At 41.9% G+C, this 17,219-nt stretch overlaps 1 protein-coding gene across 4 annotated transcripts in view; it reads left to right on the forward strand.

Annotated features, from left to right (window-relative positions):
- The window catches only part of LOC122396542 (ras-related protein Rap1), a 36,982-nt gene that overhangs the window by 14,903 nt on the left and 4,860 nt on the right, over positions 1-17,219 (forward strand). For 2 of the 4 annotated variants that reach the window (XM_043395061.1, XM_043395063.1), the window contains one exon: positions 5,396-5,510. The exons of the other annotated variants lie outside the window; for them this stretch is intronic. The gene's annotated coding sequence lies outside the window, so the exon portion shown is untranslated. The remainder of the gene's footprint in view (positions 1-5,395; positions 5,511-17,219) is intronic. 4 annotated transcript variants of the gene reach the window in all.

Raw genomic sequence — 17,219 nt, forward strand, 5'->3', positions numbered from 1 at the left:
TGAAGGTAAATAAATATTTGAAGCACAAACTTTCTCCCGAGCACTATAGTTTAATTATAACGTCGCACGAGAATTGCCGTGTCTCTTAAGAACACGTTATTCTCCGTATTATGACGCGACGAGTCGCGAGTAAGCTGATTCTCTCAGCGTTTAATCATTGCTGAAACAGCTAGCTGCAGACGCCTTACTCGTTGCTTTGGAATTTGACATCGCGCCATAAAGACTGGCAGCGTTACGTTCGTGAATATTTATCGCTTTAAATGTTCTCGACGTAGAGCTTATCTCGGATTAAAATTCAAACGGTTCTATTTATAATAATCTGATCCATGCTTAAAAAAAAGAAGAAACAGTCCAATATTTTCAAAACTTACATCCACAGGTCGGAAACATCGATTCCAAATGTAGAACGCTTCGATTAGAATGGATTCCGTTTACAGTCGAGATAGTATAGATTTATCGTGATTATATACAGGTTATTAGCAGCCTAGTGAAAGGATCTAGATCGTACGCGAGACCCTGTTAATAAGGACATGCAAGCATTCGCGCTTCTCGATCCTACAATCTGCACATAATCGTTACGTTAGTTTTTACTCCAACACGGATAAACAGAAAATATTAGAATTCCATGAACGCTGTTTTATCTTCATGTTTCTGCGTTTACGACTATTCGCATTCCCGGGGTCACTTTTTTTTAGCTCACCTCGCGAATTGTTCGTCGACGTGTTTCGAGAGCGTGCGCGTGAATCGATATGTTGTTTTAGCCACGCTGGAAATTGTCAAAGAAGCTTTCTAGTCGGGGATTCGAACGCACAAGCTGCTCTAACAGCGTTAAAAGGAGGCCTGTGTACACGAAACACAGGAAACCTGTATTTTCGCCGTGCCAGGCGGCAACAGACTCTGTTTCATTCTTGCAACCATCGGTGTTGACTCATCTCGATAACAACGCGAAGAGTTCCTAGCGATGTACGATCACACCTTGCACGATCGCCTCGACGCGTCAGTCTGTTTTAAAATCGAATTAAAAATGTTCAATTTTCCCGACGTATTCTTTCTCCGCGGAAAACTACCGACAAGAATTCGAGGCGCCGTTAATTATTCCGCGGCTGACTAACAAGTTTCAATGGAACAACGGTGCTGTGCGACCGTTTTGCCACGAAGCAGAAATGTAAACAGTCGTTTGCAAACGCGCCTTTATCTTGACCTCACGATTGCATAACGGCTTTCAATTTAACCATTATTGCCACTTTATGTGCCCTTAAGCGTGTCACGCAAAACTCGTTTCGCGATGAATTTTTGCACGACGCCGGTGATTCCTTGAAATACAAACGTTACATAATTAATTACACTAATGAAAGTCCGAGTCAGCCAGCAAAGAGAAAATATAAGCAACCGTGGAATTGTCGCTGCAAGGCTTGTCTTTATAAATTTAACGTAAAGTTAACTTCTACCAGCGATAAATTTGCAAAGTAATTGAGCAATAAATCCACGTGTCGAACATTATCGACGAAATTGGTTAATCGATCGAGCAGCTATAAAGTAGCAAAGCATGCTCGTTAATATATAGATTTGAAGACTGTTATACGTTTCAATAAATCACTAGCGATGCCAGTTTTAGACATGCGTGGCTAAAACGAACTTTACACTTTGTGTCTTATTTACGGGCGAGAAAAACCACGATTGTGGAAATTAACACGTCGCCGATCGAATAGAGATCTCCCTTCTAAGACGTGACGGACGACCGACCAAGGCTAAGCAAGAAACATTCCGTATAAATATCGAGCTCGGTCTCCCAAGAGTTCATAAAAGGCGCGATTTTACTTTCGAAACTTCGCGTCTCTATCGCGAGCATCGAGCAAGTGAAATAATAAAATCGAGCCAAGCATCGTAGCGGAATTTTCGGGCAAATTTGCTGCGACAATAAGTAAAATTAATTCTGTACATTGGGAGCATCGAGGGAATAGAATTATTGCGCTATCGATCGTCCCTCTGTGTATTGCCAAAAATATTCCATCCATTTTCTGGACGACCCATTTACCAAAGTAGTATCGCGTTTCCGAAATTTCCAGTCTCGAAATCACGTTTAATTATGATAATTCGATGTAATTTTCAGCGTACGTAAAGAGAGATCCGGGCGTTTTTCAATTAACTATTCGCGCGGAATTATGTTCATTATCGTTTCGATGCCCGTGATTCGAACATTCGCGGTACCTTTTGTGCGGGGATTCTGTATCAGGGATCAAATCCTCATAGGTTCTAGCTCTAGAGACTCGCGTTTATCATAAAAATTACAATTTGTGGCGATCGAAAGGTTCTTCTTTGAACGATTAACTAAAATATCTAGTTTCTTTCGAACGTAGCAAATTGCCTCCGTCTGTGTAGAGAAGATTCAATGTAATCTGACATTCTGCACAGCGCTGTCGTAGTACGTGGAAGCTACGTCCTCGCGGAAGACTATTATTATTGACTTTTTCATCTCTCTGGTAATTAAGAACGCTGTCAGAGGTCCATTAAAGCATTATGAGCCGCTTTGGCGATGTTAAGAAGCAAGTTTCAGCGCCCATCGCAGCCTCTCAGGCTCCAGGAGACTTTTAACAATGGCGACAGCCTCGTGCCTAGTCACGGACACAGTTGAGCTTGTGATTATGAAAGTGGCTTAAATCGTTATTGTTTTTCTCAATATATTTATCCACGATACTGTTTAGAAGCGTAAATCTGGATTTTTCCAAGTCTCAGCGACGTGTCGCTTTCCAGACGTATCATAATGTGCACAATGTTCTTTCCAATCGCGAATGTAACGCTTTATTCGACGAACTGGAGTTCTTTTTACATCGCGTGCAGAAGGAAGACAAAAACTGTTGGTCGATGTGAGAGTTTTCGAGAAAATAAAGCAAGGACGCCTGGTGACATCGGTTCGGTGCGCCCGAGTCAAAACTTTTTAATAATGGCGACGGCCTCGAGTCTAGTCATGGACATAGTTGTGCTCGTGATCATGAAAGCGGCTTGAATCAATATTTTCTCTTAATGTACTCGCTACGTTTCGAGCTATAATTTTTAAGGTCGTCTTCAGCGATATAAAAACGACGTGGAATATTTAATTTTAATGTTCGAGATAATTTTAGTGTTGCTTAACCTCGTTTCATCGTTTTACAAAATAGAGCGACGCAAACGAGAAGCTCAATTTTACCAGATTTTTCTACGGCTCCCGCGACGCGTTGCTTTCCAGACGCATCGGTCCGCGGATAAAATTCGCTCGATTCTCGAATCGAACGTTACATTCAGTCGCATTCATAATTACTGGCACAGTTATCGAGTCGCGTTGCGAAGTATTATCGGTGGAAAAGTCGACGTCGGGGGAAATGCAACGCAATATTAATTAACTTCTCAAGTACGGTCATTCTCGCTCGAACTAGTTTCAGAGTTCAGCCAACAAGTGGAATCCAATGTTTATAAAAATAGAATACTATTCTTCGATCGGCGCTAGGTATAAAAGCATTTCTTATTTTATTTTCGGCGCCGGCGAGTGTCAACCGAGCGCCCGGCTCAATTTCAACCCAGTTTCGCTCGTCCATTTCACGCAGATATTTTCAGAATACACGAATTAGATCGTGTCGGGCACATCTGCGCGAAACGTTATTTTATTTAGCGCCGAGATCACGCTGGAGGCGCTCTTCCAACGCTAACGAAAAAATACAAGTTAATTTCCACATTTTACATATTAAAAAAAAAAAAATTTTTTTTACAACGTTCCCTACTAACATTCATATATTTAGTTTTGATCAAATTTAGTCGACCTTTCGCGTCCGCGTCCCTCCAGTTCTCGCATTGTTTACGAACACGCTCCCGACATATTTAAATGTAAAGTTTCGGAACACCCCGTATAATCCACCAATACGTAAACATATAAATTGGCGCGAGAAGCAGCAAGTATGCAAAGCAGCCCGGGAGCCTGGATAACCGTGCCACCGCGTGGAATTTATCAATTTCAAAACAATTGAATTCCGCCATATTCCCCGCGCTCTAGATCGATATCTCGCTGGGATAACGATCATCGATCCACGGCGGGTCAGCGGTCCCGCAGGCGGGTCGAGTTCCACGCGCTGGCAATCTTACATACCATCACGGTTTCCGGTTCTCGACGACAGTTTCCGGCATCCGCGCGTCACCAATTGGCCGCAGGCACTCTCGTGCTTCTGGGACACGGATTGACCCAGTTGCTTCAGAATCCAGATTCACGATGGGCTGGGGTGGGGGACGGAGGGGGAGGGCTATGGAACGCACAGCGACGAGTGTGTTTCTTTGACATTTCGCGGATCGCTGGCAGGCAGCCGGTTTAATTTACCGGCAGCCGTTTTATTTCCTTCCGACGGACGGGAAACGAAATGAATTCGACCGTGTTCGTAATTACGACGTCAATCCGTTCTTCCTTTCGAAGGAAACGATAGGGTGACTAGGTTCAGGAAGCGGGATAAACGTGACTGCAACAGTAATCCCTCGATATAACGAGCCACGGCCGGGCTTTGCACGTGTCGTCGTATCGAGGCACGGTGGAGATCTCATTTCGGGAATAGATATCCTTTTATTTCGATCAGGCGTTGAGAATTGTTCGAAATTGTTCGTTAATAGAAATAAAAGTTTGGATATTTTTTTTTATCTGCGGGAGAGTATCGTTAATGGATACGTGAGCTCATCCCGATGGAAATGAGTCCAAACACGACCTCGTTCGGATCATTTCTAATTATACCTCGATATAACGACACAGCTGACTCAGGTTATGTTTTATCGAGGGATTCGTCCTCGTTATATTATTTTAACGTCGTTAACAATCGTGTATCTGTAACTCCACTGGTTTCTGTGCCCCTAAAACGAAACTAACGATCGTGGAAGATGCAATACAAGAAACTACTGGACCGAGGTAAATCCGGTCAGCGCGGTTGGAATACGAAGAAAGACTGAAATATAGCAGAAAAATTACTTCTGGTTCAGCTACTCGCTATTTAACGATATCTTTTCTCCAGGATCGCGGTTATAATCTATCTGACCATCTATACCCCGGCTATTTTAGTATGTTCGTTTTCGTTTCTATTTCGACCAAGGAATATCAAGATAAAAATTCGGAAACCTTCCAGAATTATTTAATCTCCTTCAGGGGACCAGAAATTGTTGCCAATGTCGGATGAATTCCCCTTTTAAAGTCCATCGACGTACCTCTTGCAGTAACTTAATATGAGCAGTTAAAATTATATAATTAAAAGTTTGATGGATTATTTTAGAATATTGAACGTACGGTTACATTTGAGCGTTCAGTGTTTTCTCGTCGAGTCTGTTTTTTCCTTTTTATTGAAATGTTTTAGCGTCAGATCTATTGATGTCTTTCTGGTCCTCTTTTTTTTTCCAGGAAAGTGGCGTCGCGATAATTAACAAAAAGAGGGTGCAAGGTTGAACGGGGGTGGCACTCGACTCGAACACGCCTGTAGTGGTTTACCGATAACGTTTTCCTGAATTTCCTGAGGGTGAGTCCTCCCTTGAATTTTTCACCAGCTCGTCTAAATTAGCAGAATTTTGTAGCATTCCGTCGATGAAAAGAATTTTCTGCCCGGCGAGCGCGTGAAATTTCTCATTTTTTTCGAATTCCCAAAAATATCCGCGTCTCGAATCGCCGCCAGTTCTCCGCGTAACGTTTATTTGGCGACAGTGGCAAAATATTCCTCGCGAAATTAATTTCTGAAACATTTTCGTTGGACATGGAATTTTATTTATTTTTAATTAAAAATAAAGAGGTAAAAATGTGCTCTCTATACGCGAATAATTTCAGTTCGGAGTGTTTAAATTTTTTACGCAGAATTTTCGTATTCGTCAAGAAACAAATGTTATATGCTTCGTCGAAAAATTTACCCCCATCCCACCCCCACAGACGAAGGTAAAGTTCGCGAGAAATCATTTAATCCTGAAAGCAATTTCTATCACGGCGTGGAACTTGAGTTAGTATTCGCAGTACAGGCAGAGAGCGACTTATTCGCTCGGCTGATCCGACATTTTTCTCATTTTTATTTTTATTTCCGCGTCACTGAAATAAATTGCACTTAGTAAGTGCTCGCGAGAGTAATTTTTTCCGCGGAGATATTGCTATTATACAATTTGTCCTCGAGATCACTTAACTCTGAAAAAATAAAAAAAACGCATATAACCCCGCGAGCTTTCAAACGCAACGTTTCAGTTTATTTTCCTTTTTTAGTCGTTCCTTTTTTTCCTCGAATCCACTTCAATTTTGTGATAATCATTACATCATCGAGGCCATTCGATTTCTTGAACAAGAATTGGATAAATTTCTTTTGAAATTTGTATATCAAAAGCGAGATGTTCGATATTTTCCAACCGAGCGAAAATTCTGCATCGATGCCGTCCGTTTTTTTTTTTCTTTTCATGGGATATAGTAAACGCATAATTGGCCCTTTCGAGAGATATTGAACGACATAACGGCACCATTGAAGGGTCTGACACGTCGGGAACGAGCATCGACTGGGTTGTAAGGTTTACCAGGTTCGTAAAAGGGATACGTCGAAGTCGCGAAAAGTCCGATAGTTCCGTCATTAATTCTGCTTCGTTAGAAGTTCGAGTACTCCCCCTCCACTCTCCCTTCTCGAGAGACTCGAATTAATTCTGTTTTGCAGGAGAAGAGCGCTGCAGTGCAGCCAATTGCATCCTCGAGTGTCTCGAGACCGTGTTTCACCTTGTTCCTTCGTCCGTAATTAACATAAATAATCGAGGTAGGAACGTTTCGACGGGGTTTGTTGTTCCTTTATCGCGCGGGGGTTGGTTCTTCGGGAAATATGAGTTCTGAAAATTCGTAAATGCTCGCTCTGCGATTATTATTCTTCCGTTGAGACCGTGCGATTCAGTGTATCGTTCGATACGGTCGTTGGTTGACTCTTTTAACTCCCAGAGCCGAAGAAATCAAGGAATTATCGTGTGAACGGAGAAAAACATCGTGGAAAGAAGTTGTTTAAGATAGGAGGCCTTTGACCCCGGTTATAAGAAGTTTGTCTTGCACCGAGAGGCGTTAATCTCCAGAAAAATGAAAGAGCAGTTTTTTTATTTAACGTCAAAACTTCGTGCATGAATATTTTATTGTGAGAATCTTCAAGAATAAAAATTTTGAACTTAAAATTCGATGCGAAGGATAGAAATGAAAATGTTCGTGCACCAGAAAGGCTAATGAACAGACTTGGGCTAATGTTTCCTGAAATAATTCAAAAGTACCAGCAGTCCGTTTCTACGTCGGTAGCTAGTGTGACGGAAGAAAGGAAAAATAGACACGTTTCCTCTTTTCTCTTCTCGCGAGGGTGCTTTCCCCTTGATAGTAACGCGAACTGTGATTTTTCTGAAGAGGGCAGACATCAGTCTCCGTATCTCCGAGGGGATGAAGTGCAGCGGAGGCTGATTATCTCCACAGTAAGTCGTATAATCCGGACTCGTTAGCAGGAATTACGGAATAAGCGAAATTCTCCTGTAATAGAATATTCTGAAAATTCTATCCGCCCACGCATTTTTCCCCATCGTAGTTCCAAAATGTTTCGACGAGTGGTCAAACCGTTGGAAAGCTAGAAACTCGATACAAGATGATCAGTCTCCTTTTTATCGACGGAGGATACAGTACAGTACCCCCTCTACTCCAAAGAAACTATTTTACCCCGTATAAACAAGTTCATCGTTCGAAGTAAAATTTTTTTATGGTCGACATCTTCGTGAAAGTATTACCATTGAATTGTCGAGGTTCTCCCGATTAAATCGAGTCCAAACACGGCCTCGTTCGAACAATTTTCACTTACACGTTCTTCTAATCAATTTTAGAAAACTGAAAATCTCGTGCGATGAAAAGTTGTCCAAACAGGGTCGTGTTTGGACTCATTTTCATCGGGAAGGCCTCGCCAATGCATCGACGATACTCTGACGAAGATATAAAAAATATAAAAATTATAATTAGTAGCTGTTGTAAATAGATTCTGTGGCGGTAATATTAAGATTCTAAGTGATAGCAAAATTAAATTTTGGAAACGTGGATGAATGGGCACCGGTGACCTTTGGAAGTCACACGTGTTGTAATGGAGAGTTGAAGCAAACGAGAGATGCACCTGGCGAATAGCCGCAGGTTGTTTGGTAGGATGTGTAAGCGGCCCTGACCGGCCAAAACATTTGGCGCGCACTTCAGTCAATGGAGATCCCCGGGAATCCTTTTTCGCGGTCGCCCGAAGTGTTTCGTGCACGGCGATATGACGCAGAAATCATTTGGAGATGAAAAATGGACGGCGAAGAGCACTCTTCACTTCGCTCTTACCTTACGAACGCCGAGTCCCTGTGACACAGTTTCGCACAATAGAGTAGTCCACCGCTTTTACCGAGGCTCCGCGCCATTCTTTTTCATTCTTAAAGGCCGGCCTCGCGGGCTTGTGTTCATTTTTAATCGTCGTCCCTCTCAGACTGGCCGCGTAACAATTCCTCGATATTCCCTGGCGCGTTAATCTCCCACCGAATTCTTTTGTTTCATCATTCAGTAGTTGAATTTTTAATAGCCAGGGACACCGATGTTGGCGCTTCGACGAGGCCTAGTGTGAAGATTTTTTCACTCATTTCAATGGAATTTAATAGCAACCGGGCCTTGGAAGCTCGACAAAATTTTTATCGGGGAAAAGATCAATTGAAAGTTCTCCGTCGTCTGTCTTTACTTGCACCGAGGGTTTGGGTTGATATTTATGATATTCGAGCGATAATTCGCACGTCAAAATTAACCTACAGCTATGTTCAACCCACTGGCGGAATTGAAATAACAAAATTGCGTGCAAGGGAAATTAAAATTTGCGTATCGACAGAAACGTATCGCGACGCGAAGTATTTCACTTTTTCCTGCAATAATGGCCGCTTCGGAACGGCAGCCTCGCAATTTTCGCGAGTATCGAGAGTATCGGACCTTCGTCTGGCTTTAAAAGCTCATAATTGCGCGGTTTCCGAATCAATGAACCGTTAATTGGTTTCCAGAATAATCCAAAGAAGAGCAGGCACGATAATCGACGCGGCGAACAATTGCGCATCTCCGAAACTTGGCCAAAATGTGAATAAGGAATCTTTTAATCCAATTAAACGTGCTACGGCGTAATTGTATATTTGCAATTAATCTCGCAGAAAAGTAGTCGGTAACGATCGATGGACCATAGAGCACGCTCGCGACACGCCTCTCGACCGACATGTCTGCTCGAGGAACGAACTTTTATTTATTTGCATTTTCTTTTTCTTCTAAATTTTTATATCTTTTCTCCCCTCCCCCATTCCGGAAGTGGACTCGAGCTATTCGACGGAGCTCCTCCGTGTTACTCTCGCCGCGACTCTGATGAACTTTGATCAACCTTCATCGCCTTTAATTAAACGCATCAGTGTCAAGACGTCCACTCGAGACAATTGCAGCCTCGGAATGCACAGGCATGCGGAGCCAGGAGTGCCTTCTTCGTCGAATAAAAATTAGCCTTGCAAGGCAAAGTGTATCGATTCTTTCTCGGCGACACTTTCTCGCGTTCACGCTTGAAAGATGACTTCCATTATGTCGGGCGTCAGCCAAAGAAAGGATTTGGAAGACCTCCCGGCAGTTGTACTGTCGAAGGGAACTCCTCTTCTCCCTTTGGTTGACTTAGTCGATGGTTTGGCTACTTAGGGTTCAGCGGCATTCAACGAAAGTAGCGACGGCCTCGAGTGTACCGCGTGAATTTTTGTTTGACGATCAGAATTACTTCGAGCACCGAGTTCATCGATATTTTCAACTGGTAGAAACGATGATTCGATTCTTCGTTTATTGCAATAGTCTGCAGCATACATTTTTAAAATTAGAAAACATTTGAAAGTAGTGAGAGGTTCGAGTGCATCACTATTCTTTACTTTCCTTAGATGATGACTTGAACGTTTGAAATTCGAAATTATTTAACGAAAACAGTGTGGAATACTATAAACAGAAAACAGAATGGGAACATTGTTGGACAACCAATCCTAAATTGTTTCGAATACGTTGCTAGGAGTGTTCTGGTCCGTAGGCGTAAGCTCTAGAGAATGGAAGCTCTCAATTTGTCGAATTTCTCCCACCGGTTGACCCTATTCTTACGTCAGTTCTACCGTACCCAGCGGAGCCGAGTGACGAAATTGTCGAATAGGAGCGAACCATTTACGGTAAACAACCACAATCGACGAAGTTCCGCCTATGTTCCGTTAACGAAATAATTGATTAGCTTTAACGAAATTTCCGCGGTGCTCTCTCGACCGGGTGAATTCGATGCAACTCTAGTCCCGGGGAACGTCATACGTCGGGAATAAAGGGGTCAGCACTTTGAACTCTGTTAGGCGAATTACGCTCGGATGGAGGGGTTCCTACGGTATTAATTCGCCAAATGGACGCGGCCAGTTCCCCCCGGAAAAGTCTGGGAAATTCCGGCGAATCAAGACGCTGTTCGCGAATCGATTTTTAATCACGGTTTTCGAGTCTTCGTTTCGAGAGCGACCAAAATATCCTCGGTCGCGTTTATGGGGGTCTGCGACGCTATCAACCGCCCACATCCACATACTTACAGATCTGTCATTCACAAAACTTTCGGAACAACCCTCGTAAACCCGAGAAAAATCGCTTCCCTACTTTTACTTCGTCCCTCGAATCTCCAGCCTCGAAAACCAGCATCCTCCAACTCTGGTGGAAGGAATACAACGAGGTACTCGAGCGGGGGAGGCCATTTTGAATATTTTGGGGACAATTAGAAAATTACAGTGTACTCGTCTAGTCAAGAAATCACGATTGTCGATCGAGAAAAGGGTAAAACACTGGACTTTCGATTATTTACACAGTGTTCGGATACCATGGAGGATAGAATCCTAGAGATCTGGAGATCGTCTTATCTTCTATTCTTTTCCCAACCTCCCGCCATTTTTTCCAACCATGTATGTAATTCGAGCTTCGATCGCTCGCTCTATTTTTCTCTGTTTACGCTTCAGTCTGCATCAGAACGTGCCGATAATGCGAAAAGAACGCTCGCGTTTTATTTATAACCGGGCCTGGTTCGATCGAGAGAGGGTGAGGAGGGGGAGGGTTCGCGTTGGACCACCGAAAGTGCCGCTTAGTCGAATATCTCGGGGCTTCCACGATAAAATCCGCCGAACACGGGCCAAAATGGATGATCGTGAAGTTCTTAAAACGAGCTGGACTTTGAACTCTCTTACTAATAATTAATAGCGATTCGAGGAAGTTCGGGAAGTCAGAACTAACGGCAGTTTTCCGTGAAGTTTCGCTCGGGGATAGTCTTAACGCGCGTTCTTTATTCGCCAGACTCTATAATAAGAATAGTTTATGTCCCCCTTCGAGCAGTATGAAAAATAGCTTTTCCTCTCTGGTCGTCCTGTGCTCCTCAAATAGACAATGGTGTCTTTTAATCAGCCTGAGGACAGATTCGATCAAACCTGTAGTAGAATTTTTAGCCACTAGTTGGCGCATCTTTCTCAGAGTTCGATCTAAGGTTCCTCTTATAAACGGTTCCCATTTGGGAGGGGCGTCTAAAGCAGGGCTCGCTACAACCTCTAATACATAATAGTTTATCGACTGCAGAGTAAACAAATTATACCGATTTTTCGACGGAAATCTTCGATGCGTAAAATATTTCAACGCTAAGAATAGTTTCGAATCTGTTACTAGATTAAGGCTATGCTAACACGCGGATCAGTGTGCAGGCGTAGTTTATCGTTCGAACAGTCTCCTATTTCATACAATTTGGACGAAACTCGCTAACAAGAGGCTCGTCTTACCGAAATTGTACTCAAACATGGAACAAATTTAACAGTGGGATCCCCGGATCGCCCGGCGACCCAGATAACTTCGCGATCATCCTAAATATCAATATTAATAAAGGTAATTTTATTTGCCCGCCGGCATACCACGGAGATTATTTTAACGTCGACAAGATGGGCCGGGTGGAGTTACCCAGGGGACAAAATTAATTTTTGTTAATCGTGTTCCCGTTCGTAGCGTTGTTTGTTTAAATTTCGACCACGTTCCGCGGAGCTTCGAATTTCGGCTGGGAAAAGGGTGGCGGGACTAGGAGTCGCAATAACTGGGTCACCGGTCGAACGTTCTCTCCCTCTGCGGACGTATGCGGATACCGATATATTTTCCCCGACCGGGAAAAAGTTTTTTGGACGCCGTCCAAAGGGTTCGATCGCGTCACGATCACCGTCGACTTGTTGCTGATACGCGAGCTGCGATTTAATCAACCCCCGGATTGATTTCCGTGGAAGAATCTGCGAGCTCCGTGGTTCTTTTATCGTCCAAACCGGGGGTTGGAGGAATCGATCGTCTCGCGATCGAGAGAATAAAATCTCTCTGTTCGCGAATAAAATTTGCCCCGCCGTTCAACCGTGTCAACAGCGACGATTTTTATCTCTCTTCACGCGTGGGAGGATTTGTCTAACAGACGCTGCCTCGAGTCACATTTTCATACGCGGTCGGACGATTTATCTAGCAGACAAACTCCGCGTTAAGTCACGCTCTCGTATGTGCTGGAGGGATTTATCCAACGGATCCTCGCGTTCTCACCTGTGGCTGAAGGATAATATCTAGTAGACACTGTTTTAAGCCGTGTTTCTCAAATATGACCGTGGAATATTTCTAGAACGCTTTGTCTTACGTCTCTACGTGTGTGCTCGAAGGATTTATCGAACACCACCTTAAATCGCGTTCTCACGCGAGAACAAAATGAGCTTACAGCCTACCAAACATTTTACCTGGACTTAAATCAATTTCTACTTCTTTTTTCCACTAGCATCTTCCATAAAATTTTTTAGAAGCCTTTGTTTTGTAGTCTGTTGGCCCCGTCCAAGGGGGTTAAACGGCGATGAAATCGTTTGTCTGTGGAATTCGAAGAAGCTGGACGCCCCAGTGCTCTGTTGGGAGCAAGTTTCGCGTCGTTCTTCAATATTATCGGCCTCTCTCCCCCTCGATTCTCGTCACCCTTCCGGTACAGACTTTGTCTGTGTGCGCGGGCAAATGGAATCGTTGAACTCATAGACCGTCTTCCTTCCCGGATGGAAGCTACTCCGGCACTCGAGGCTCTAACCCCAGCGAAGCTGGAAACGCTTAAACCCTTGATTGGCTGCGCGGTTTCGCGCTGAAGGGGTCGGCTGAACCGAAAACACGTCGCGTTCTGCGTCACTTCGGTCGTCGTCGTGGAAGATACTTTGTTGCTCGTTGATGTGCCCAGACTGTGGAAAGATTCTTCCGTTTCTTTCGTTCCAGGGACGGATCCAAGGGGTGGGATGGAGGCAATCATCCCTCGCCCCTACAAGAATATTTAACACGTGCCACATGGGGCGTTACACGCAATTTTTCATTCAATTTCTGAAATTTAACCCTGAATTCAACGGTTCCGAGCATAGAATATTGTTCTTTTAATACACCCATGTTCAAACGATGCAAACTTTTGCGTGCCCCTAATATAAACGTTTTTGGATATAAATAAAAAATTGTCGGAGTTAGTTGTTTAGGCTATTGTTGGATAAATATATTAATAAATAGATTGTTAACGAATTTTAAATAGCGCGAGAGAAGGTTCAAAAATATATTTTTATATGTTTCGCACCCTCCTCCCAAAGCAAGCCTTCCGGATCCACCCCTGTTTGGTTCACCCCTCGCAAGTGTAACGTGGGTGAACACTGGGAATAAGAAATAATTTATGGAGTCTTTTATGAGCATTTCTCGGAAATACAAACATGGTTTCCAAGACAGTCCTCTTGCAATTGAACCTGGACAACTGGATATCAAATAGAGAGGTTCGGGAAATTTAAAAAAATTTTAAATCGTTCTAAAAAAATTATTTTCGGTTGCGGAGGTTAATTACAATCATCTTTGGTGAATAAACATACCCTCGAAATCCTACGTACTTTCGCGAAAAAAATTCGACCAGGCGAAGAAATTTTTCACCGAAATTAAAAAATTTTACATCGTTCTAAAAAAATTATTTTCGGTTACGGAGGTTAATTACAATCATTTTTGGTCAATAGACATACCCTCGAATTCCTAACCATTTTTGAGAAAAAAATTCTTTGTTGCTAATGTTTGCGAATGCCACTAAAATGGTAATGGGGTTCTAAAGTCCCAGAAAAATGTGCCGAAAAAATACATTGGATGTAAGGTGTACCTGTATACCTCGTCTGTGATTATATTTTTCGTTCTTATCACTTCGTATCTAGGTATAGTTCAATTATTCTCTGTCTATAGTAGTGAATAGGTCTATTAATAGTGAGCTGTATCGACAAATTCTACAAATAGGAAATACACTCAAACAACGAATGACCATCAAAATAGGATCTGCTGGTCAAAGAACTTATTAATAAGATCTAATTTCAGATTTTGATCGGGGAACAACATGTTTTAGAAACGTGTTTGCCTTTCCAGGAAGTGTTCGTAAATATATTAATAGCAGATTAGGATTTATCTTTGTTTATTATGTATTATTGATAAGGAAGTGTCTGCGTATGTCTTTTTGTCCGATGAATTATCTCGCGATCGTAATGGCTGTGTCGCGAACGTTCGAATTCATCTGTCGCATCGTAAGATTCACTTTTAATTCGGACTCGAGCGCTCGTAGTATCTTTCAAAGGGACGCGGTAGCGTAAGCGGTCCCATTCATAAACCTAAAATCAATGACGAATCGGTGAAAAGAAATCCGCGGCCGCGGATTGGTCGAGCCTCGTCGCCATGATGGCATCGCTGGCCAATCGGCGTACGCCTTGTTTTCCCGTACTCGTGGCGGATTCTCTCTTTCTAGCTCGCAAATTCCTGCGCTTTTAATCTCTTCTGGCCTGCATGCAGTCTACCTAGACATTAAGATTAGACTTCCATACGGCATAATTAATTTATTTAAAATAATAAATATCCCCCGTCTCCGTCCATTTCGTGTTCAGAGAAAGGAAAAGTATTTATTAATGTCTTAGACTCCCATTCAAGGCTGTTGACACAGGTGCAAGATATGTGTAAAGATAGTAGAACAGTATAAGAAAACACATTATTTTAGTACTGTTTTTATTCAAGATAATAATCGTAAATTAAAATTATTTTTTCGTTTATTTAGCACATTGTGTTTTGAATTCCGATAAATAGCGAATATATAGTAGAGAAACTCAAAAAACAGATACTCATCGTATATTGATTATGCTAAAAATCTAATCAAAATATCCTTATGATTACTAAAATTCACGTACATAATTTTTCAATGTAATTTCGTTCATCGAATCCAAGGAATATTATTAATTTATTTTAACCAAAGAATAAAAATTCAGTCCCAAAGAGGTTAAAGTCTTAATTGTATAATTATTTTCGGAGACGAGAGCGATATTATGCGCGGCGACTGAGGAAATTAATTAAAATTCATGCTCGCGTTTCACTCGGGGCTTTTCGAAAGATCGTCGAGAAATTGGGTAGGAGTAAATCGATCGCTGACACTGGCGTATCAAATAATAACGGACTTCCCGTGACTCCATTTCCTCTTTTAAATCATCGAAATCGGGAAACGATCCTACGCGTGATTTTTTATATCGATAGAAAAGTATAGGTACTGTGAAGCGTCAGGAAAAATATAAATATTAAAACTCGAGGAAACCACCCCTTAAAAATAAATTTGGTTATAGTATCGCACAGTTTTATATTATGTATAATTGGCGCGAAAATCAAACTTCACAAATAATTCAAGTGCAGGTGTTCGTACTATTTTTGTCTGCTGAACCGACGAATGGTAACAACGAAACGTTCACTATAGACAAAAAATGTCGTTCTACGTGATCCCTTCGCTGCAATCCTACCGAGTTTGTCTACTTTTTAAGACAAATGGCGCATTGCGTGCACGAAGCAGGCGCAGTGCGCTAGTTAAACGACGGAACGAACGAAGAAACTTCGAAAGCTGCTCGCGATCATATTTCCATCAATTTTACGCCATTTTTTCAAAGTTTCGTGCACCTAAATGCTCCGAGAAAAAGTTGCCCTTTCGCATTTTTTTAAATCAGATATTTGGGAAACTCATCCCCGAAGCGTTACGTTGACACGTGTATAATTAATGATATTGATTACTTTCATTGAAGTCGGCGAGATGTTAATTACTCTTTGAGTACTTTGTCGATCGAGTAGCAAAGTCGTGATTAAAGCTTCCATCGATCAGTTGTTAATGCAATCGTTATTATCCGTGCAGTGTACACGTTTAATCTATCTGATAACCAGTTGTACAAAAATAAAGAAATATAATAGGTTTTTGTAAAGTAAAAATTTGTTGAAAAAGTGGAACTATCGAATTATTCATACATAAGTAATTTCATGTATTCGTATGAAATTGGAGATTGCATGTTGGCGAACTGCTCAACAGATTTCCTGGTTTCGAACGTTTTTTATATACCAAAAACGCTCCCTAGCCCGGAAATTGTTGCGATTCGAATCAGAATTTTGGTTCATCGTATGAGTATAGGCAATCGGTTTCAGGGGTATTTTTATGTATTTTTTGGTACCGGAAACTATGTCATTTTATTAACAAAGAATACTGCGTAAAATACATTATATTTATTTTTATAAACACCGATACATTGTTCATTTTAACAGTAAAAACACTTTCAATGCATTTTCACGAGAACAGAATAAAATAGAAACATTCTGTAATCTTCAGTCTTGCAGAAAACAATTTATGTAACGTTTCGATTCAGTGTTAGAATCCTCTTCGATACCATAAAAAGAAATGCTTTTAAAGAAAATGTTTAAAATTTTCGAACGCTTATTTTACAGCAAGTCATTGCATTTTAATTTATTAACAAAACAGAGAATATAAAGCGGCACGAGCCGTCGAATTTTCATTTCTATTATACGAAAAACATCTTTCTAATTAACGCGTAAAAATAAGAGCGGCGGTAATTCAAAAGGGGCTGCGTCTGGTGATTTACAATAATTATTACCACCGTCCATTTCGGAAAGGGAACCGGAAACGCGACGTTTTATTGTTCCATAGTTCGCGGAAAAAGTGGGTGAACCCCTCCGGCAGCCATCTTTCATTTACAAACAAAGCATCGGAGGGAAAAAGTTTCCGAGGCGAGCACAACGAAAGGTGAAAAAAATTCCGCGAAATTCGCGTGGCGTGCTCTTTGTCATTCGCCGTAAATGAAATTTTGTGATTGTA

The sequence above is a fragment of the Colletes gigas genome, unplaced genomic scaffold (genome assembly GCF_013123115.1).
Source record: "Colletes gigas isolate AHSC1104 unplaced genomic scaffold, ASM1312311v1 Colletes_gigas_Sc00007, whole genome shotgun sequence".
In the NCBI taxonomy this organism is placed as follows: Eukaryota; Metazoa; Arthropoda; class Insecta; order Hymenoptera; family Colletidae; genus Colletes; species Colletes gigas.